Source organism: Tachypleus tridentatus, chromosome 13 (genome assembly GCF_004210375.1).
Source record: "Tachypleus tridentatus isolate NWPU-2018 chromosome 13, ASM421037v1, whole genome shotgun sequence".
NCBI classification, from domain to species: Eukaryota; Metazoa; Arthropoda; class Merostomata; order Xiphosura; family Limulidae; genus Tachypleus; species Tachypleus tridentatus.
The window spans coordinates 242028490-242049523 of record NC_134837.1 but is presented as its reverse complement, the minus strand read 5'-3'; the positions used below and the strand labels follow the sequence as shown (position 1 = coordinate 242049523).

The 21034-nt window shown below is 32.1% G+C and overlaps 3 long non-coding RNA genes across 34 annotated transcripts in view; 2 read left to right on the top strand and 1 right to left on the bottom strand.

Moving 5' to 3' along the window:
- Positions 1–3569, top strand: part of LOC143236703 (uncharacterized) — a 101615-nt gene extending 98046 nt beyond the window's left edge. For all 15 annotated transcript variants that reach the window (XR_013019703.1, XR_013019701.1, XR_013019695.1 and 12 more), the window contains one exon: positions 3467–3569. This is a non-coding gene — a long non-coding RNA (uncharacterized LOC143236703). The remainder of the gene's footprint in view (positions 1–3466) is intronic.
- The window catches only part of LOC143236702 (uncharacterized), a 326353-nt gene continuing 306448 nt past the window's right edge, over positions 1130–21034 (bottom strand). For all 18 annotated transcript variants that reach the window (XR_013019669.1, XR_013019670.1, XR_013019674.1 and 15 more), the window contains 2 exons: positions 14429–14491; positions 1130–4686 (listed from right to left, as the gene is read on the bottom strand). This is a non-coding gene — a long non-coding RNA (uncharacterized LOC143236702). The remainder of the gene's footprint in view (positions 4687–14428; positions 14492–21034) is intronic.
- Positions 14500–21034, top strand: part of LOC143236706 (uncharacterized) — a 55394-nt gene continuing 48859 nt past the window's right edge. The window contains exon 1 of the long non-coding RNA XR_013019715.1: positions 14500–19067. This is a non-coding gene — a long non-coding RNA (uncharacterized LOC143236706). The remainder of the gene's footprint in view (positions 19068–21034) is intronic.

The window sequence follows — 21034 nt, the reverse complement described above, 5'->3', positions numbered from 1 at the left end:
TGGTTATTGAAACCATGCTTATAACTAAACATTTCACGTGGTGGCTATATATCCTTGCAGTGATAACATTATGTTTTACTACGATATAACGTATAGTCAATATAAGCAGGGGAAACAATATAATACTGATGTTGCATGTTTAAAATCAGAACGTAGATGTGAAGATAAGAGGTCTTTAATTATTCCTTAAAGAAAATTGTTTCCAGACATATTTGGAGTATGGATGCGTGAGCATCCTGTACATGGTCGTCATGACTTGAGTATTGTGAGAATAAGCCACTCCATTCTATCAATCTCGTCTTCTCGCACTTTAGTGAAAGGTTTTCATGAAATAGGTTGTTTATATAATTAGCCGGTATCCCCATGTGGTTGCGAATACTTGATTCAGTCATGAAGCAGGTATCCTACGATTGCAGCTAGTCAGAATCAACAAATTAAGATTATGTGCTTCTGTTTTAGACGATGCTATAGCTAAGTGTCAGAGGATCTGAATTATTATTATATATAAATCTGCACATACCATTATCCAAATAACCAATCACTTGCACTTCAGATAACCTGATAGATTATCATATAGCTAATCAGTATAGCACAGAAATGGATTATGTGATTGTTATCATTTTAAAACAACATTGTTAGAAACGAAAGTAACGTTATGCCATTAATTTCGTTGGCTATTTTATTTGTGACTCCTCTGATAAAATTTCATAGAGGTTGTGCCTTGCTTTATCATTTCAAACTTTGAAATATAAAGTTTAGAAAGCCCCATACATTATAATTATGGGGTTTAACAAAATTCAAAATTATTTTAAATATTTAAGTATACTTTTACACTGAGATTTTTTTTCTGTATAGATATAATACCGATGTTAAAAATATAGTTTTATACTATTAAAATTTTCGTCCTAAGTGGTTATATAATTGCTAGTGACATAGCTGGTTGCTGAATTGTATCATACACCCACGGTCTTCTTGTTTTTCTTACCTATCTGTGACATAATTCATTGCATGATAAACCTTTTTGATCCTTCGTAAAATAATCAATCTGCATTCTAATTCAGAATGTGGCCTTCATTTATTTGTTTTTCTCAGGTACGTAGGCTACATTGTACATTGGAATATGATCCTATTTTTCTTTTTGAGGTAGCTAGATTACATTCTACATCAGAATATGATCCTACTTTTTTCAGGTAGCTATATTACATTCTACTTAAGGACGCGATTTTTTTTGTTACTCTAATAAACATGCTGCACTGTACTTTTTGATACGATCCTTTTGTATTTCTTAAATAACTAGTTTGCATTGTTATTAATGATACGATCCTCCTTATTTCTTTTTAAAATAACTAGGTTACTCTATACATCAGAAATAGATAAATTACTATCTATGCTTCAGAATAGCGTCTATCGTCTCTTCTAAAATGACTGTCGTATATACTACTTCCATATATATTTTCCTTTCTCAAATAGGTAGATTGCCTTCCACTTCTGGATACGGTTATTTTAGTTTTCAAAAAACTAAGTTGCATAATTACCCGAGGAATGTTTTCTCTCGTTTATTTCTCAAATACCTACGTTGCACTACAACTTATAATATAGCCTTCTTTCTCAATTAGCTAACTCACATTCTACTCCAGGATGTTGCCTGTTTCTTATCTCTCATATAGTTCCAATTTTCTGTGATCCTTTCTCCCCTTCACAAATAGGTTCATAAAACTATACGTTAAGATAAGTTTTTTAGTTTTTTTTTAAATAACTAGGTAAATTTTTGCTCCAACTTCTTGCCTCTTTTTCAAATAGTTATAACTTACAGTCTATTTAAAGATGTATTATTATTCCTATCGTAGACAGTTACGTTATAGTATATTTCAGAATACGGACATATTTCTTTATCTAACTAATAAGTACACTACATTCCAACTAAGGATATCGCCTTCTTGTTTTGCCCAGTTAATAATTTCATTACAGTGAATATCAGTACGTCCTTTTTCTTGTTTCTTAAAAGCTCCCTTAGACCACACTTAAGGAGATGTTCCCCTTACTCTCTCTATTAAACACCTGAGTTACATTCTACTTTAGAACACGATAATCTTATTTCTTTCTCTGGTACAAGTGTACTCTACACTAAGATATAATTATCGTTTCTTTTAAAATTACTAGATTAAACCCTACGTCAAAATGTGGTTCTCTAGCTTCTGCCTCGAATCACCATAAGGTATTTGTTTCTTTCACAAATGGCTCGTTTATGCTTTAACTTCAAATGTTGATAGTTATTTCCAAAATAGCTATACCACATATAGACTTTTTGTTTGATTGTTTTAAATACATGGGTTACATTCTATTTAAAGTATAACATTATTGCTTCTTGTTTTGACAGTTCGATTGCTCCTACTTAGATGTTATTCTCTCATTTCTTTGACAAATGACTGCATTATCTTTGAGTTAAATCATCACCTTTAAACATTTACTATTCTATTTAAACATTTACTATTATATTACACGTTTATGTTTAGATTCACTTTTCACCTTTCCAACATCCAATCAATAATTCAAGAAACCAGAAGTTCATGCAACTATCATTTCAATGTACGAAATGAATATGCAATTTTTTTTTACCTAGCGTTTTTAGATGATGTAAATATGTGTGATTTATACTTTTATAATAATGTAATTTCTTCTCGTTAAGATTGGATATTTATGTTGTCTTAGAATTTGTTGTCAGCTTAACTGGAATTATCACGTAAATGTAATCGCAGATTTTCAAAAAGTTAAGTTAGTTGTTGTTTAGTTGGTTTGTTGCTTGCTTTGGAGCAAAGCTACAGTGGGCTATCTGCTACGTCCATCGTGGAGAATTGAAGACCCAGATGTTAGCGTCGTAAATTCGTAGACTTACTACTGTCCTATTGAAGGACAATAAGTTAATTGAAACAGTCACGTGTATGTATAATCGTAGATAAGTAACAATTTCAAAAACCTGTTTGCGTGTATAACGGAAGATCTGTAATACATTCACTGTAATATAATTAATATATGTAGCTGTAAATAGAAATACTGAAGTAAATTCCTTCAGCTATGTTAATTAAAATGTTTCACGTTTCATTTTATATAATGCAAAGATGGATATTTAAAGTAGGCTCACACAAACAATAATAAGTATTGGTAAAAGTGAGAAAGTTTGTAAGTTCAATCAGTATAAGACAACGTGTAACTGTCATAACATAGAATGTTTGCGAGAGATTTATTTCCGTAATGAACTGAGTACATTGTTAAGAATGCTTCTGGAAAGTTATTTATTTAATAAACGAGATTGTAACTATGAAGTTAGAAATCTCTTATGTTTATCCTGGATTTTAAAATCGTACTTTTAAAGATAAATGTAAACTTCACATGATTTATTATAAACTCATAATGCTACATCTACGTTTCATGTGATTTGATATTAATTGGACATTTCTTTATTTTGCAGGTACTCTACAAGGTACAATGTTGATGTGATAAAACAAAAACTCATCTGCAATGTAAATTATATAGAAATAAGTATTTATTAAAAACCACAGTTAAAAAAAACATTTCGCATTATTCTCTTCAATTATAAAAACACTTTCAAACACGCACTTAATTTCAAATTTCCATTTAAAATTAACTTGAGAAGCAAGATTTCTGAAGTAGAAAACCTTCCTGAAGTAACTTTTGTACACCACTTCAAGCTGAAAACAGAGATGTTAATTCTTCCTGGTGCAGCTTTTATTAGCCTGTCTCCCAGGGCCTGAGGTTCTAGCCTGTGATATTTAAAATTTCACAACCTAGGGTCTCAGGGAGTGGGGAACAGGGTCCATGTAGAAAAATGACCTGCGTGTTTGCATGTTCACATGAATCAAACTCATGGTTAAAATTTCTCTAAACACATCGTTCATATATCACTAATAAAGTTGTTTGCCTGAAGAACTACGTCTTTAAACTGCAAGTTCAAAACAAGAATACCGTGCTGAGAAATCATGTTAACATTATCCAGTCCGAATATGAACAGGTGAATCGTGTTAATGATTTAAGAAAATTAGTATTACCGATTCCAACACACACACATATATATATAAAAACGTTTAGGAATATATGGTTTTTAAATTCAAGAGATCATTAAATTTTGAAAATGTCTTTCATATATTTTGTGTTCTTGCTAATTACAATCAATTTTAGAAGTTACATTTCTCTTACTATTTATTTCTCGGATTGCTTATGCATAACATATATCTTTGGACAGTTAAATTTTTGTTTAAAAATAATTCAAAGGCGAGTACTCAACATTAAGTTACAAACTCTAAGATTGAATCTGAAATTTAGTATCGTATAATATTAAGTAAAACTGAACGTTATGCTTTTTCTAACACACGGTTTTATATGTTGTCTTCATAGTCTCTAAACAAATATATTAAAAACCGTAAAATAATTCAAAATCAGCATTACTTGTGAAAATTTTCAGTAAGGATAAAATGTAACACTGTGATCCGAACAAGGTACAGGTTTTTGCAAGTTGTTTACTTCATGTGAAAGTTTGTAGCTGATAAACTCTTGTCAACAAGTTGTCTGTAACAGATCGCGAAAAAATAAATTTCAACCCATGATCTTGTCGATGAACTATATGTTCTAATTTCTTATGTCCCTGTCTCCATTTGGTCGAATGTAACAATCCTAAAAATACATATATAAAAGTAATTTTCAAAACTATCGCAAACGACTAGTAAAATATCAGATATTTCACACCTAATACCTTTATTTTCTAACTGGATCAATTTCTGGTCATATCTTAATACAATATTTTATTTATCTTTTGTTGTAAGGTTCGTCACTACAGAAAGTACCCAGTCAGCCACTTGTTCTGTTCCAGGCCAAGTGACAATCAGAGCTCTCTGTAACTGTTGAGCTATTTATCAGTAAAGTCTCTAATAAGTATGTTTGTAACTTTTTTTCTAATTCACACTAATGAAATTAAGATATGCTAATCCCTGTATCCACGAACTTCTCCACTAGGTCTATAAAGTTACCTTTCCTATGAAACAAATAATAAAATGCACTTGTTTATTTGGTACATTTCGTCTTCATGTTTCGAAATACTCTAAAATTATAATTCGTGTTTTTTTATGGTTATGAAGACTAGTACATATCTACAGCTGGCGCTTGTAGTACACGCGGGAATTCTTGAGTTGAAATATATTCAAATTCTATAAACCATGCAGTACACGAGTTCCTTCTACATTTTACAACGTGTGGCTATATAAAATTAAAAGCATGTCTCGTATTGATTAAAAGACATTTACATTTCGTATCAGCTTTAAGTTTCCTACGTTAAACAAACGAGCATGTTTAACGATCAGCTTCAAATTACAGCTATGCTTTTGGGTTTACCGATAATTTAGGGGTGTAATAAAGCTACTTGAATAGTATTATCAGGTGAAACTTATCTTTCTAGTGCACGTGTTTTAAAACGTCATCGTTTTCTTAAAATACTAAGAAGTACAACTTAGAACGTAGCAGAAAGAGCACAGAACAAACTAGAAACTAATAAGGCCTTGCCTACTATTTATTATAGACTTCGATCTTTTACAGAGAAGAAACAAGTTTTATAATATCTAAGTGATAGTTTTCATTCCATTACCAGGTTTGAAAGATAATGGGACGAGATAAACAACTTATCGTCTATAACACTTGTCCAATCACCTGTGTATTATGTAGTGTAGAATGACTTAGAATATTTATGATATAAACATGGAATAATACTACACTTTGAACTTAAAGTTTACATAATAGAACACGTAGTGAAGATATTAACTTAGAAATATACTTTTGGTCACCATTGCATTTTTGAATTATTACGATAATAACATCATGGAGAACTGTAAACTCAAATAAACAGTTTTGAATGGGGATAAAAGAGGGAGATGCACAAAGAGAAACAGAATACATAATACTCTATTACCAACACACAACAAGGGTATAACACGCATAATACACTATAAACGTCACACCACGAACACACTTGAAAAAGGGTTGTTACTTCTTTTATTGTTAAAGAAATCGTATACCTAATGTGAATTTAAAATATCTTATAAAACATTGATAAATGTTTGTACTCTGTTCTGATCCTATACTACATTAAAAGTGAATATCTGTAAATGTATCTGGTTGCGAGTCAGTTTCATTAAGGTACTCTTATGCATTGTTATTTTCAGACTAAACGGCTTACTTCACTTCATTTTATCTCTAACTATAATTTTTAGAACTGCATTAACACATTAAATATTCTTTAAATATCTACATATTCTTCCCCAGTTTTAACAGTAATGTCATCTACATTAATGACAGTTAAAAACTGCAGCTATCTTTTCACTCATGGAATACATGTCTAGATTGAGATTAGAATAATAAATCGCAAAGAACAGCACAGATGAGATCATTGGTAGGCAGGCACTGATCAAGCTGAAATGTTCCATAGTACTAACCGAAATGTATCTCAACAATATCGAGAATGAAATAGCTAAATCACACGTTTCGAAAGAAATTAGTCCCTGACCTTGTTCAGATTGAGGAAAGCCTGATATAAATTATATCTACTCAGCCTCTGATGTAGCTCTAATTCTGCTGCTGTGATCTTTGTTCAATCTTCGTGCTGATTGAATACGTACGTCCTTGTCAATGTGCTTTTGGTTTTGCTTCTGTAATTGTCATTAAAAGTTGGTTGTTGATTCGGCTCAGTTCTTGTCACATTATTACTCCAATACTACCAATGTGATATCTGCCAATTTTTTGTTGTGATCTTTGCCAATTTTCCAGCTTCTAGATTTAGCCGAGCTATTGTGCTATGATTCATCCATGTTTGTGATTTAACACCTATTTAAACTTTATCTTTTCTTCTTTTTTTTTGTAACTGAGCATAGTTTATAGTGTTGATGTAACTTCGTGGGTTAGAGTCTTGTTTAACAGTGTCAGATATCATGAGTAAGTCCTATCAAGATGTGATGAGATACTTGTTTTGCTTATTTTTATGAATATTGCATTTCTGAAGCAGACCAATAAAAACAAATTTTACAAACAAATTGCAATAACGATTAATAAAATAAGAATTACATAAATAGGTGTGAGACTATTTATCCAGTATCATAATTTTTTTATTCTTTTCAGTTTACACTTGGTTCTCTGGTAAAAAAAACAAAGCTTATAGTAACGCAATGGAATAAAAATGTTGCTATATGTTCTATCATACAAACATCTCTCTTATTTCATTTGTAGCTCTTTCATTGAACTCTCGACGAATGAACATTTGTCGTTTTACAGTCAACGCATCTGTAAATTTTATTTTGCTATATTCAACTTGTCAAACTGAAACCGATAAATTAAGAAACACGCGCTCACGTTTTTCTTCACTTCAGATACTGATATCTAAGCTCAGCAGAATTTTCCGATGAATAAACAAACATCACACAAAGGTCTTTCTGATGGATGAAGTCTAGGATGATTGAAATACGAGGTTTATGTAGTGTTAACCTTGACTTTTCAGTTCAGGTGAAGGGATCAAACGTATATTGTATACACGTAAACTTTAATAGAAGTACTTTTCGTACAGTATTACTGTTACCCATACATACAAACGTAAATATACGTACGTTTTTTATAGTATTATTATACATGCACACACATGTGCACCACAAATACATGAAAATATAGCATCATCAACATAAACACGCTGTATTTACATTCTTGGGTAAATAGGTTCTGAAATGTTAGAGTAGCATAAACCAGTTTGAACAACAAAATGAGCGAGGAGGCAGGAACAAGGTGTTTAGTTAAGCAATAACACTCCATCAGGTTGTCAAGAGATACCGTAGAGGCAGGTGGTCTCTTGCGTGAACGAGAAATCCTATTTAATTATTCTTTTGAGAATCCAGAGCAGTGGGTTTTAAACACTGTGTAGCTTGTATGGGGCTTATATTTAGCTGTAGATAGATACAAAAATAGCTTTCAAGATTGGGTCTCGAAAGACCAAGATTCTTCACGAAATATCGGTAAAATTATTTAATTTTTCGCAGCTTATATTAAAATTTCTCCACCTCCAAACGTGCTTGAAAACCTTTGATATATCCACCGTTTTTACGTTCAATATTGATAATCAGAAGTAAAATATCGTGAAGACGAAATTCTTTATCTGGAAGGGGTGGGGCTCAAATACTAAGCGACAACTTAACATTCGTTTTAATCCTCAAACAATGTTTATCAAGCTTACTACACCTTTTTTTTTTTTTAAAAAGATTCTGTTGCTCTAATGTCATCAACAGGTCTGTAATCTACCTCTACTATACCTCTATGAAGGTCGAACATGACTGAAGCCCAGGGGGCCTGTATTAACTCACACCCACCCATTCGCCAATGGATAGATATCTCCTTACGTAGATCCTAGAGGTAATAGCTTCGTGCGTGTACTCCATCAAGATAAAGAACTTATAGAAGTAACGCTCTAAGAGAATGCTACTCAGAAATATCAAACGTAGCTGCCTATTGTTCAGACGTAACGCAAATGTCCTTAGGTTTTTTAAATCTCTAGGTTCTGAATTAGTACAATAAATTAAGATTCAATGTTTTAAAACAATAATACGATGAAAAACAAAACATACTCACGATGAAGACAGCTCGTAATGCCCCACTCTATGAGCAGTTTTTACTTTGATAATATTTTTTCTACTTTATACAATATAGAAGAATCGCGTGCGAGAAAAAACAAATCACCCAAGGTCGACCAAATTAAATGGTTAATTGTCGAAGTTACAGACGAGAAACAAGGCTTAGAAAACAGAATATTTCGTTCAAACAAAACTAAACGAATATTGCCTTCATTGCAAATGTGCTCCTTTAATATTTGAATATTGTTTTAAATATTCGAATTTATGTAAATCGTAAATAAGGTTTATTCCGATAAATCACAAAAACAATACAGAGACTGGACACAAAATATCAAATATTACAATAGTGCGTTAAAAAAAAAATGAAATACGTTTTTAGAATATATATAAACGGTTAATGAAGATGAAAATATTTTGTCATCACTAGAGTCGACTTTATCAAAGTCTAGCGTATGTAGCTAATAAGAGAAAAAAACGTACACACTTTATATGATAAAACTGATCGTGGTTCAGAAAAAAAACATGTGAAAAACAACACATTTAGATTACAAACTATGTGTATCATCAGGAACAGATCAAAGTACAAATATTGTGGTCATATTTAGAAATTAAAAAATGGAGAATGAGAGAAAATAAATGAAACTTTCGGATACGCACCCGCGAAAAGCTAGTAACGTTTTGTTATTATATTCTCCCCCATGACTTCTAACGCTTAAAACTGACTTTCGATACTCGTGGTGAGCACAGCACAAATAGCTCATCGTGTGGCTCTGTGCTTAACGACAAGCATTATATCTTCAAAATGTTATAATGAATTATATTCTGATTACTACGAAGAAATAACAACAATAACAATATGTAGAGAAAATCTTTCTTTAGTATATACTGGATTTAAGAATTATGATAAAAATACAAGAGAACTTATGTTTAGAAAAACACAGTCAAAACATATCATGTCATATATATATTTGCGGATAAACAAAATGACGCCCGCCCACAAAATACACTGTTCAAAGAGATGCCTAACTTTAGTGTGTTTTGTTATAGCAAATCCACGTCTGGCTATCTGATGAGTCCGCCGAGGGGAATCGAGCCCCTGATTTTAGCGTTGTAAATTCGTAGACTTACCGCTGTACCAGCGGGAGACCTAACTTCAGTATCTGCCGGGAGTAATAGCTCCTAATGTGCTACATGAAAAGCAGTTTAGAAATACGATAGATAGTTAAGAAAAAAACAATAAGCAGATTACAAAGAGGGCAAAACTTCTGATTAATAACATGAATATGTTCATACCACAGGTGATATTGGTTATTAGGAAACTTGTAGAGGTAAATTTCAAAGACATCTCTTTCATACACGTATTTATATAAATTAAATTAATTAGTAATAAACTGGAACTCTGACAGCCAATGTTTGTTTGTTTTGTTTTTCAATTTCGCGCAAAGCTACACGAGAGCTATCCGCGTTAGTCGTCCCTAATTTAGCAATGTAAATTAGGCCGCAAGCCTATCTGTGGGCTTAGCATGGTCAATTGGTTAGGGCACTCGACTGTAATCTAAGGGTTGCGGGAAACAGTGAGCACGCTTAGTATCACATGAAAATACAAAGGAGTCATTTCAAAATTAATTCTGTGCTTTCCTTGTTAATAATTTCTACCAATATAAAAAAATGATATTTGGTAAAAGTTCAGTTTACGCGAAACCTCCATAATTCAATTTCTGTTTGGGAAGTTGTTTTCACTTGTTTATATGGTGTTTCCTAACTTTTAATGCTAAATTTTGATTCACAAATTCAATTCACCATTAAATTTATTTCAACTATAGCCCGAGAATTGCCGGTGGGTGGTGATAACTAGCTAACTTCCTAACCTCTAGTCTTACACTGCTAAATTAAGGACGGCTAACGCAGATAGCCCACGTGTAGCTTTGCGCGAAATTCAGAACAAACTATTTCAATAATTTAAAATAGATCAACGAACTGAATTCAAGCATCTTAACACGAAGTAAATACGTTACACTTTAGAAATATCGATTCAGATATATTATCTCACTCTTTACACAGTTGATTGTTTATACGTTTTAACATAAATAAAAAAAAATCATCGAAAGAAAATTCATGTCACAGAAAATATCCATACAGATATTATATAAAAACAAAACAGCGCATACCTGCAAATTGGGGTTTGTTATCAATTTCGAGTAGTTAGATTAATATTGATTTATGTATAAAGGTACCTTATATATAATCTGTAATCGTTATGGGAATGTTATAGTTGGTCGGGTAATCAAATATATTTTATTACTTGTAAACCAGAATGTGTAAGCTATTCAACATATTAATTGTCTTATAAAAAATAATATCATTTCTGGTTTAGAAAAACTTACAACTGGACACTTTAAGTGAGCTTATGACGTCAAAATGATACTTATCATTGCATACAACAAAGGCAAACATTTATTACCTAATACGCAGCACAGATATTACTCTGTATAATGTGTTAACTTAAGTGTCTGATCTAGAGAAAACTCAAATATTTATAGCCTTAAAAACGTCTCATTCTCTATTCACTAGTCATAAATATCAAGCGGCATCTCTTACCAGCCAGATATAACTGGTAAAAAGATATTTCAAAAAAATCATTATAGCCTTACTCCCAAACCCTTTCCCACAAGCCTTTCATAAAAAGTAGCAGCTGGTAAAAGTATACCATCGGGGTCGGTTGGAGACAGCGCTGTACGGCAGATGTCTGAATCATGGCGACCAGCCTAATGGTTGGTTGACAGAAAATTTTTGCTTTCTAGCAGATGCCTGCAGGGGTTCAGAGCGCGGCCGCAGTTCACACTGTTGGCTGACTCCTTTCTCAAGCAGGTTCGATAACGAGAAGCCAGTAGAGCCGTTTCCTTCTGCATTACGTAGGAATAACGTGACAAAGCTTTAATGCTAGAGGGTTTCGTAAAGCCTTAACACTTCTGTTCTCGTGAAATTTGGGGATATCACGTCGTTTTTGGTATGCCGTTAACGAAGTTTCAATTGTTTAGATGTAGTCTTTATTACAAAATAATTAAAGTTTATTCCTATTCGTGTCCAGATTCCTGAGTTTAAAAACTTTATTACTTTTATTCTCAACAAAAAGTAACTTTTTCATATATTTTTTCATGAAAAAAGATGAAAATTACAACAGGTGACAACACTTTTGGCGATAAACTTCCTAATTTTTTCTACTATTACTGAATGTAAAATATTTTATCAAATAAGTCTTAAATGTGATTTTTTTTGCTAAAAACATAATCTGGTTCTGGTTACCCTAACATATTAACTACTGCATATCAGTAAATAACATAACAGATCAAAATATTCTGACTATCTAATAATATGATAAAACAGATTATTTCATTTTACATATTGAAAACAAACTCGGTTAGACGCCAATTTACTAGCATTATTTAAAAAAAATCTTAAACCATTGGACACGTAATTTAATACCTTACTTACACTGGGATGATAAGGAAAATAGAACAGAGACAAAATTGTAACTTGCGTGTACGTAACACCCATGAAATACGACACTGAATCAAAAAAACCATATGCTGTATTAATCACTCAACATTGAGATTGGGTATAACATCAAAAATACATGTGAATATATAGTACGTTATGTCTTACGTAGATCACTTAAGTCACAAAAGAAGAAGAAAAAAACAGTTTTCAAATATCTACCTGGGTTTTAATGTTCAGAATTTGAGAAACAAAATTATTAAAATTAAGTCTTCACCTAAAACACTCTTGCTGGTCCTCAGAATGTGGACAGGGGACGAATTTCTGGTTGATATTGTGTGACCCGGGGAAAGTTAGCAGGCTGTACAGTTCTCCCCAAAGATGTAGTTCTCAACCATACAACCTACTACCTCACACCGAGAACACCCCTTGATGAAACAATGGTGACGTCCTCACCTCCCAGTACCAAAAAACAACTCTTGATGAAACAGTGGTGACGTTCTCGTTTCCCAGCACCTACATATATATATACAAGTTGAAATAAAGTGAGGCCGACGTAAAGTACTCCGTGTTTTACACATTCGTTACATTTACCATATCTGTTCCAGTTAGTTAAAAAAAAAACACAACTAAAAAACAGTCTCTCTGAACAAGTAAAGGGGTTGTCTACAATTATATATAATAAACAGTGTGATACAAATACCGAAGAAATCTACTGAGTTAAACCTAGAAATATATTCAGACGGTAAAATATAACCATAGAAATGTTTGGAAGAATTATTCGCTCTGTTAATCAACTCATTACTAACACTTTTAAACACTATTCAGTTACAAATTGTGTATAATTTACTCAAATATATTCCGCTAAACGCGTCGTTCGCGCCAAAACCTTAGAAATTGTTTTTTGCACTGAAATAATGATCCAACTTATGTTCACGATTTGTAAAATACAATGCTGGTATAAAAAACAACAACGATCTATAATAACTAGATTATCAGATTAATGTTAAAGTTAAAAGACATCGAAGTTTACTACTATCTTGCAAATTTTCTTGAGATATTAGTTTAAAAACATCACATCTGTATACTTTTAAATATATATTTAACGCATAATCCATCTCAAATAAACATTCCCATCATGTCCCCTCAAAATTCAAACAATTTTTCAGTCAACAGATTACAAGACGAGACATTAAGATGACGCTTGAGAACTTATCTATATTTCACAACCGATTTAATTTTTGTGAATACTAAATCAACTTGATTTAATCTTGTGGGTTCCTCTTCCACAAAAATATAAGAGTAATAATTTATAATTGCACTCTTTTTTTTATTAAATATTTACAGGTATTTAGCCAACTACAAAACTACTTCAGGTCTGTTCACATTCTTTAGGTTAATCAACCACATACTTTATGTTTAATTTAAACTCGCTGATAAATAAGTTGATAAAATCAATTATTTACTTCTACACATTTCTGTAACTTTTAACCAGACATTAAGCGAAGTAACGTAAGAACTATTATTTCTAAAAACTAATATGTGATTCGGACTTTTTAAAAAGCCATGGAACTCCTATAGAATAAGGGAAACTTAAGCGCTGATAAGAATATATATATATATATATTTATTTATTTATTCAGAGCAAATAAATAGTATCTTATTCGCCAATGGTTTTGTAACCCGCTGAGCTGTTTCTTACAACTGGTTGAGCTTGCACTTATCAGACCCTGCCCCCTAGACCAGTGGACAGACAATAAAGTAAACAACTGTCTGCCGCACAAGGTAGAGGAATAAGTACAACTGGCCAGAACGGCTCTGACTGGACACACAACGATACCTCTTATTGGTCGAAGTACTATATATGGTTGTTCCTTATTGGTCAGTGCACCACGCAGTCAAGTACGACATTCTGTTTTAAAGAGAACTGTTTATATCTTTTATAATCTACGACAAAAACCTACACGATACAGATCTAAAATACAATGTAAAAAAGTTACAATATTTTCTCATGATGTCATTAGCTCATACAAAATGTTTGTAAACAAACAAGTCTCAAGCATGATGAAAATGACGTTGACAAACCTCCATCACAGCCTAGACCCATAGAAACGAGCTTGTGGCTGCAACAGTAGTAGAACACAAGTTCGATTCTACGGGTTCAGGCGGCAGGGTGAACTTCGCCCTCAGGCCAGACCGCCCATCATGCACGGTCAGGTAATACCTACAAAAACAGATTGTCTAAAAATAACGAACTAGCATTTTACCTATTAGACGTGTTCCAGTACATGGACATTGGTTGCCCTGGTTTCTCGTAGACTCCTCCTCTCCTGTCAACAAAGGTTGAGGGCTTAGTGGACCATAATTACAGACTACAACCACTAATCTTAAACACATGAATTACACTATCCAATAGGTTAGTTAATTTAATTTACCTTACTATGTCGATTTTTATCTTACTATCCTTTAGGTACTATACTACACACACACTAAGCTGCTTGAAACTGCAAAATGTATTACCATTGTTGTGATTGCAATCCTTAGATGCTTTTCAATTGCATAATTGAGCCAAGTGATAAAAGAACCAATGTATGAATGCGTTTCTAATTATGTTTATTGTAAACTAAGTGGTAACTGAAAATATAATGATACAAAAATTACAGTCTCCCGCTGGTACAGCAGTAAGTCTACGAATTTACAACACTAACATCAGGGGTTCGATTCCCCTCGGTGGACTTAGCAGATAGCCCGATGTGGCTTTGCTATAAGAAAACACATGTACAATATCCTGCAATTACCTATGAAATAATGCTAATCAAACAATTATTATTGTACTATATTAAACTGCCATACAGTAGCGTAATTCTCTATCATTTAAAATAATATCAGAAACATATACTCAGTGAAAATATTTCTAATACTGTACTATCTTAAACCGCCAAATAGTATCGTAATTCTCTATCATTTAAAATAATATCAGAAACATGTACTCAGTGAAAATGTTTCTATTACTGTACTATCTTAAACCGCCAAATAGTATCGTAATTCTCTATCATTTAAAATAATATCAGAAACATGTACTCAGTGAAATGTTTCTATTACTGTACTATCTTAAACCGCCAAATAGTATCGTAATTCTCTATCATTTAAAATAATATCAGAAACATGTACTCAGTGAAAATGTTTCTATTACTGTACTATCTTAAACCGCCAAATAGTATCGTAATTCTCTATCATTTAAAATAATATCAGAAACATGTACTCAGTGAAAATGTTTCTATTACTGTACTATCTTAAACCGCCAAATAGTATCGTAATTCTCTATCATTTAAAATAATATCAGAAACATGTACTCAGTGAAAATGTTTCTATTACTGTACTACCTTAAACCACCATACAGCAGCGTAATTGTACTGCCATTTAAACTAACGTCATAAACATATATACTTAATGAAAATGCAGGTTATAGTACGTTATGCACTACCAACGAGCTTCATCTACTTGATTTGCAGTCTTATTGAATATTGTCTGGACTTTTAAAATATATCTTCATATTAATATTTTGTAACTGTCTCTCTTCGTTATTTTTTGTCTATTTTAAAATGTAGCTATCTGTCGAATGTTATAAATCAGACGGATAACTACATTTCAAAACATTACGGTTTTACGATATCTAATAATGAAATAATTATTTACACTGGAAAAAATGATATTGGAGATAAGAATAATGAAAAATATGTCAAGAATGTTACAGATCATATTTATTCGTACTTGTTTCAGAATTATTTACGTACTAAAGTAAAAGTTGTATAATGTTTACTTTACCTTACCAGAAACATATCAGTAGATTAGTGAGATATACGATTCGTATAGGAAGTGTTTGTTTAATTTAATTTCGTAGTCGTATATCATTATTCTTAAGACTTTATAATTTGGTATCCGTAAAACTAATGAACATTTCTTATCATACATGTACATAATATGTATAATATTTTTATTATTTGAAGGAATCAGGTTATTTCAACACACGAGTGAGAAGTGCAACTTTAGCATGTATTTGCTTAAACACAGATCGAAAGCTGCTACTTAACCACATAATGATGACACAGGTAGGATGTAGCTACTTAATCACATTGCGGCTTAAACCACATAATGACTAAAACACAGATAGGAGTGGTTACGTTACCACATAATGACTTAAACAGAGATATAAAGTGACTACTTAATCACAAAGTAGGCTTAGGTGCTGGTATATAGTGAATCCATGCAACTGTTTGAATTTTTTCAAAAAGTTTTAAAATTAGGTTATCATCTGACTTACACTTTATAGTTTTATAAATATTTTATCTGAAAAGCCTGATAAGAACCTGAAGACATAAGAGCATAGAAATTTGAACCACACTTGAAGGGGCCCAGCATGGCGAAGTGGGTTAAGGCGTTCGACTCGTAATCCGAGGGTCGCGGGTTCGAATCCTGGTCGCACCAAACATGTTCGCCCTTTCAGCCGTGGGGGCGTTATAATGTGACGATCAATTTCGTTGGTAAAAGAGTAGCCCAAGAGTTAGCAGTGGGTGGTCATGACTAGCTGCCTTCCCTCTAGTCTTGCACTACTAAATTAGGGACGGCTAACGCAGATAGCCCTCGAGTAGCTTTACGCGAAATTCAAAAACAAACAAGTTGGATAAATAATATATAACAGTAGGTAAAAAATACGTCAGTTATATTCTCATAACTTTGTTCATTTCCTTTTAGTACAAAATTACAGAATGGGCTATCTGTGATCTGTCCAGAACCGAAAATACCACTTTTAATCTTAGTCAAGAATAACTTTACTCAAAACACAATGTTTTGTTTTGTTTTTAATGTGCACATGTAGACTATTTCAATTTGAAATACACCATACAATCAATACCTAATTTTAATCGTGGTACTCCATTTATAGAATAGGTAGGTGTTTACATTGAACAAAATTTAATTAATTCTATTTTAAAAAATCGCACGGTAAAACAGACGCAGCTGCACTGTATCAACATAACGAAGTTATTACAGAAGAAATAGTTTTAAGACGTGAGTTTGATAATAATATTTCACTAGAAGCGTGCGTTTTCTATCACACCTCCCTTCACTTTCAATATAATTTGAATATTTTGATTATGCCAACTGATTTTTGGTGATTTGTTACGTAAAAGTAGTTATTATTAAAAAAGTAATTATCTATGAATTTTAAAGTACTATTTACATTATCATTATTCAATTATGAGAGCTTGTGTATGAGCGTAAACAAGATTATAGTAATTTGTCAACCACACTAAACCTACGACATAGTTTCACACAAGACCTTCGCCTAACACAACGTCTGCTTACACAATACTGTTTAAGATGGCGTTAAAATCCAATTCAATATTTATATATTTGTGTGTGTTACAGTAATTTTAGGCCTGATTGTTAGGGTTCGAATCCCTGGCACCGAAAATGCTCGCTCTTTCATCCGCGAAGGCGTTATAATGCGACTTTCATCCCCACTATTTGTTAGTAAAAGACTAGCCCAAGAGTTGGCGGTAGATGTTGTTGACTAGCTGCCTTTCTTCTCGAGTCTAGTCTATCACTGCAAAATTAGGTGTGGCTAGCGCAAATTATCCTCCAATAGTGTTGTGTGAAATTCAAAATAAACCAAACCGAACATTTTATCTTCACTTTGACAATCATTTGTATTATATAGTAAACATCATGAAAGCCTCCTGTTTCAAATTTAAATAAATTATAAACAGATATCAAAGACTTAAAAGTGAATAATGTCTTTCATGTTACTTCAACTGCTTGATTCTTACAGCTGTAAATTTTGTAAGTTTACGAAAAACATGCACTAGATTTTAAAGCTTATAACTAACTAAACCTATATACCAATATTAAGTTTAGATGTTATAAAACATACAGCAACTCGTAAAAAACAAATATTAGTCGAAACACTTCTTTTACAGAATGTAATTTCCGATCTTATAATTAAAAGGTATTAAAGGAGAGAAGAGATAAGACAATGTTGCGGAATTGAGACGCAATTTATTTTTGCTTATCATGTAATAGCAAATTTAATAAATGGAAATACCTTGAAAAACCTTCACTTTATGCTAAGATATATACCTTCAATTTTTCTTGTTAAATATTATATGGCTTAAAATAAAAATAGTAGAATCCAGTACAATGTAAATGCTCTTACAATGTTTTGTAAAAATAATAAGCACCTAATTTTAGAATCATTGTTTAAGTGAAATACAGTACATTTTCTAGTTTCGAAAATACATGTATTTTCAGCAAATATACTCCTGTACAACAGAAATTACGTATTTACAGTTCACAAGTTTATCAAAACTAAGAATGTTGAACAATCAACAACATAAGTACTTTTATTTTTGGAAGTAAATACAACTTCTACTACTTGGCAATAAAGCTTCATCCGATCAGAATTTTTTCTTTCCGAATTCTAGAAATAAAACACTTACACGTTTAAACTATGTTCTAAGAAAACCTTGGAAAGAAGTGGACTGTGTGCAAAATGGTGGCACAACAAGATTTTACGTTATTCCATTTCCCTTAAGAGGCACAAGGAAAGTTGATGAGACTATAGCCTCTCCAGCCCCATTCTGCAGTGAACAAATTTGTCAACTGAATTAACTAGTGTAAACCATTTTTGACCTCACGACCATTACGTCTGACCTATATAACATGAATACAAGAAAGGGGCGTAACCGTTCGAGACAACATAATCTTCAGGTTTCTACTTTTTAATCAACAAACTAAACTTTATACCTGAAGCAAAAGGGGTCAAACAAAATCCAGGATCTTAAAACCTTATGTACAATTATGAAATGGCCCCCTATCAAAAGGTGTAAAAAGCGTTACAATTTTCAGGTAAGATCTATAGCAGTTAACCAATCAAAATGTATAGCCTGCTTTCCTTGCTGATAAAGTGCGCGAGTTAAAAAAAATCAAACAAACTACGTGTATCGTGCGTGAACAGTAAAAGCTAAAAGAAACATATTCTTCGTTGTGTCCGTTAAACCAAATCCTTACAATACTTCTTAACTCTGCAAATTTGTTATTTGTAAAACCTTACTAATGAAAACTACTTGAACTTATCTTACATGACATTACGTATTACGTTACTGTTTTTTATTTTTATTTCACAAACAGTTAAAAAGAATTTCGTAAGAAAATATTCTGAGGACAGTTTTTAATATTCCATTCAGTTATCAAGAAAGATTTAAAATCAACTGAAAGAACAAATTATCACTCTGCTAGTTATTACTTCATTAACAATAACCCTAACAAAACATTTTATAAATTAAAATTTGAGATGTGTTATTTACACAATTGCGTCTGTTTGTTGGTTGGTTGTTTGGCGTTTATTGGTGCAAAGCAACTACGCTATCTACGCCACGTCTGTTTGTTGTTAAGCTCAAAACTACACAAAAAGAAATATGTGTTGTGCCCATCGCAAAAATCAAATTTTGAATTTTAGCATTATATAAGCCCTCAGGTTTACCGTCAAGTCACTAGAAGATAAACTAATTATGACGTAAAGTTTTATGTTATCTATTGTGCAATATTTAATATTCAAGAAATTCAAAACAAAGCATAAATAGCACGGATACCTTGATGATTTAAATTATTTGTAAAAAAAAATGTTCTGCATTTTAAGAGTTAGCAAACAATATGTATATTTAATACATTTTCTCTGTTACATTTGTTCCGAAATTAACATACACATGTTATTTACATAAACTACTTTAACATGAATAACATGTCGTCACTGAACCTGTTCAACGTGCAGTACACATCACATTAGAAAGTTCTGCGATTGTTGTGATAAAATTACGTCTTTAACAGTGTATCAAAATGCATCACACATTTTCACTTTTGGGTTTATGAAGTCTTAACACTGCTATAAAACGTATTCGCTCTACAAACATAGATCATGCTATTATAAATGAGTAATAGATGTGAAAAAGAAAATGACTTCATATAACAACTGAACTCACATGTACTTTATTTTCTTTACTGAAATGTTATTCTAAACTTGATCTAAACAAGTATTTAAATTAAATAATGGTCGGTAAAAGGAACTTAAGTCCTGAGCCCAGTAGTTAGACCAGATTAGTAATATGTATATCATTTTTTATTGCATTGGCTACTGCACACTGTTAGTACACGCACAGCACTAAGTATATGCATATTTCAACTCGAGGGCTATCTGCACTAACTGCTCCTAATTTTGAAGTTGTAAGATAGGTAAACATAACCCGCCTCCAAACCGTGAGTTGCATTAATCAAATAGTTGGATCTGACCGTCACTCTTATACAGCACCCACGGCCGAAACGTATGAGAATCGACGGTTGTTCTTTTTTTTTTTTTTAAGGAGACGCAAACAATAGTCCGACACCCTTATCATTGGACCGCATTCAGTCCGTTATGTTTCTATTTCGGAAGGTATAAAGTATAATTTCTGTTGTTTCCTGTTTCATTTAAAATACATTTCTTTAATTCTCTCTTTCTCAGTTTTGTTTCTTTTTTATTAAATACAGAAATTAAACAAAAACAGTAAGCAATGTTTATATTTTAATTCTGAACCTTAATTTTACAAAAATACGTTAGAATTGGATATTTTACAACATTTGTAGAACCTCCCAATATAACAGCGATTACACAATATAATATATACCAGAAAAAACGTCGTTAATGGCAATCAGATAACAAGGATTACAAGTCATTCATTAAAGAAATCTTCGTTGATGACTGACAAAAAAAAAAAGGTTCTGTTACTTCGCTCACTGCTCAACCAGTTAAATTAATATAACGATACTACTACATATAACTT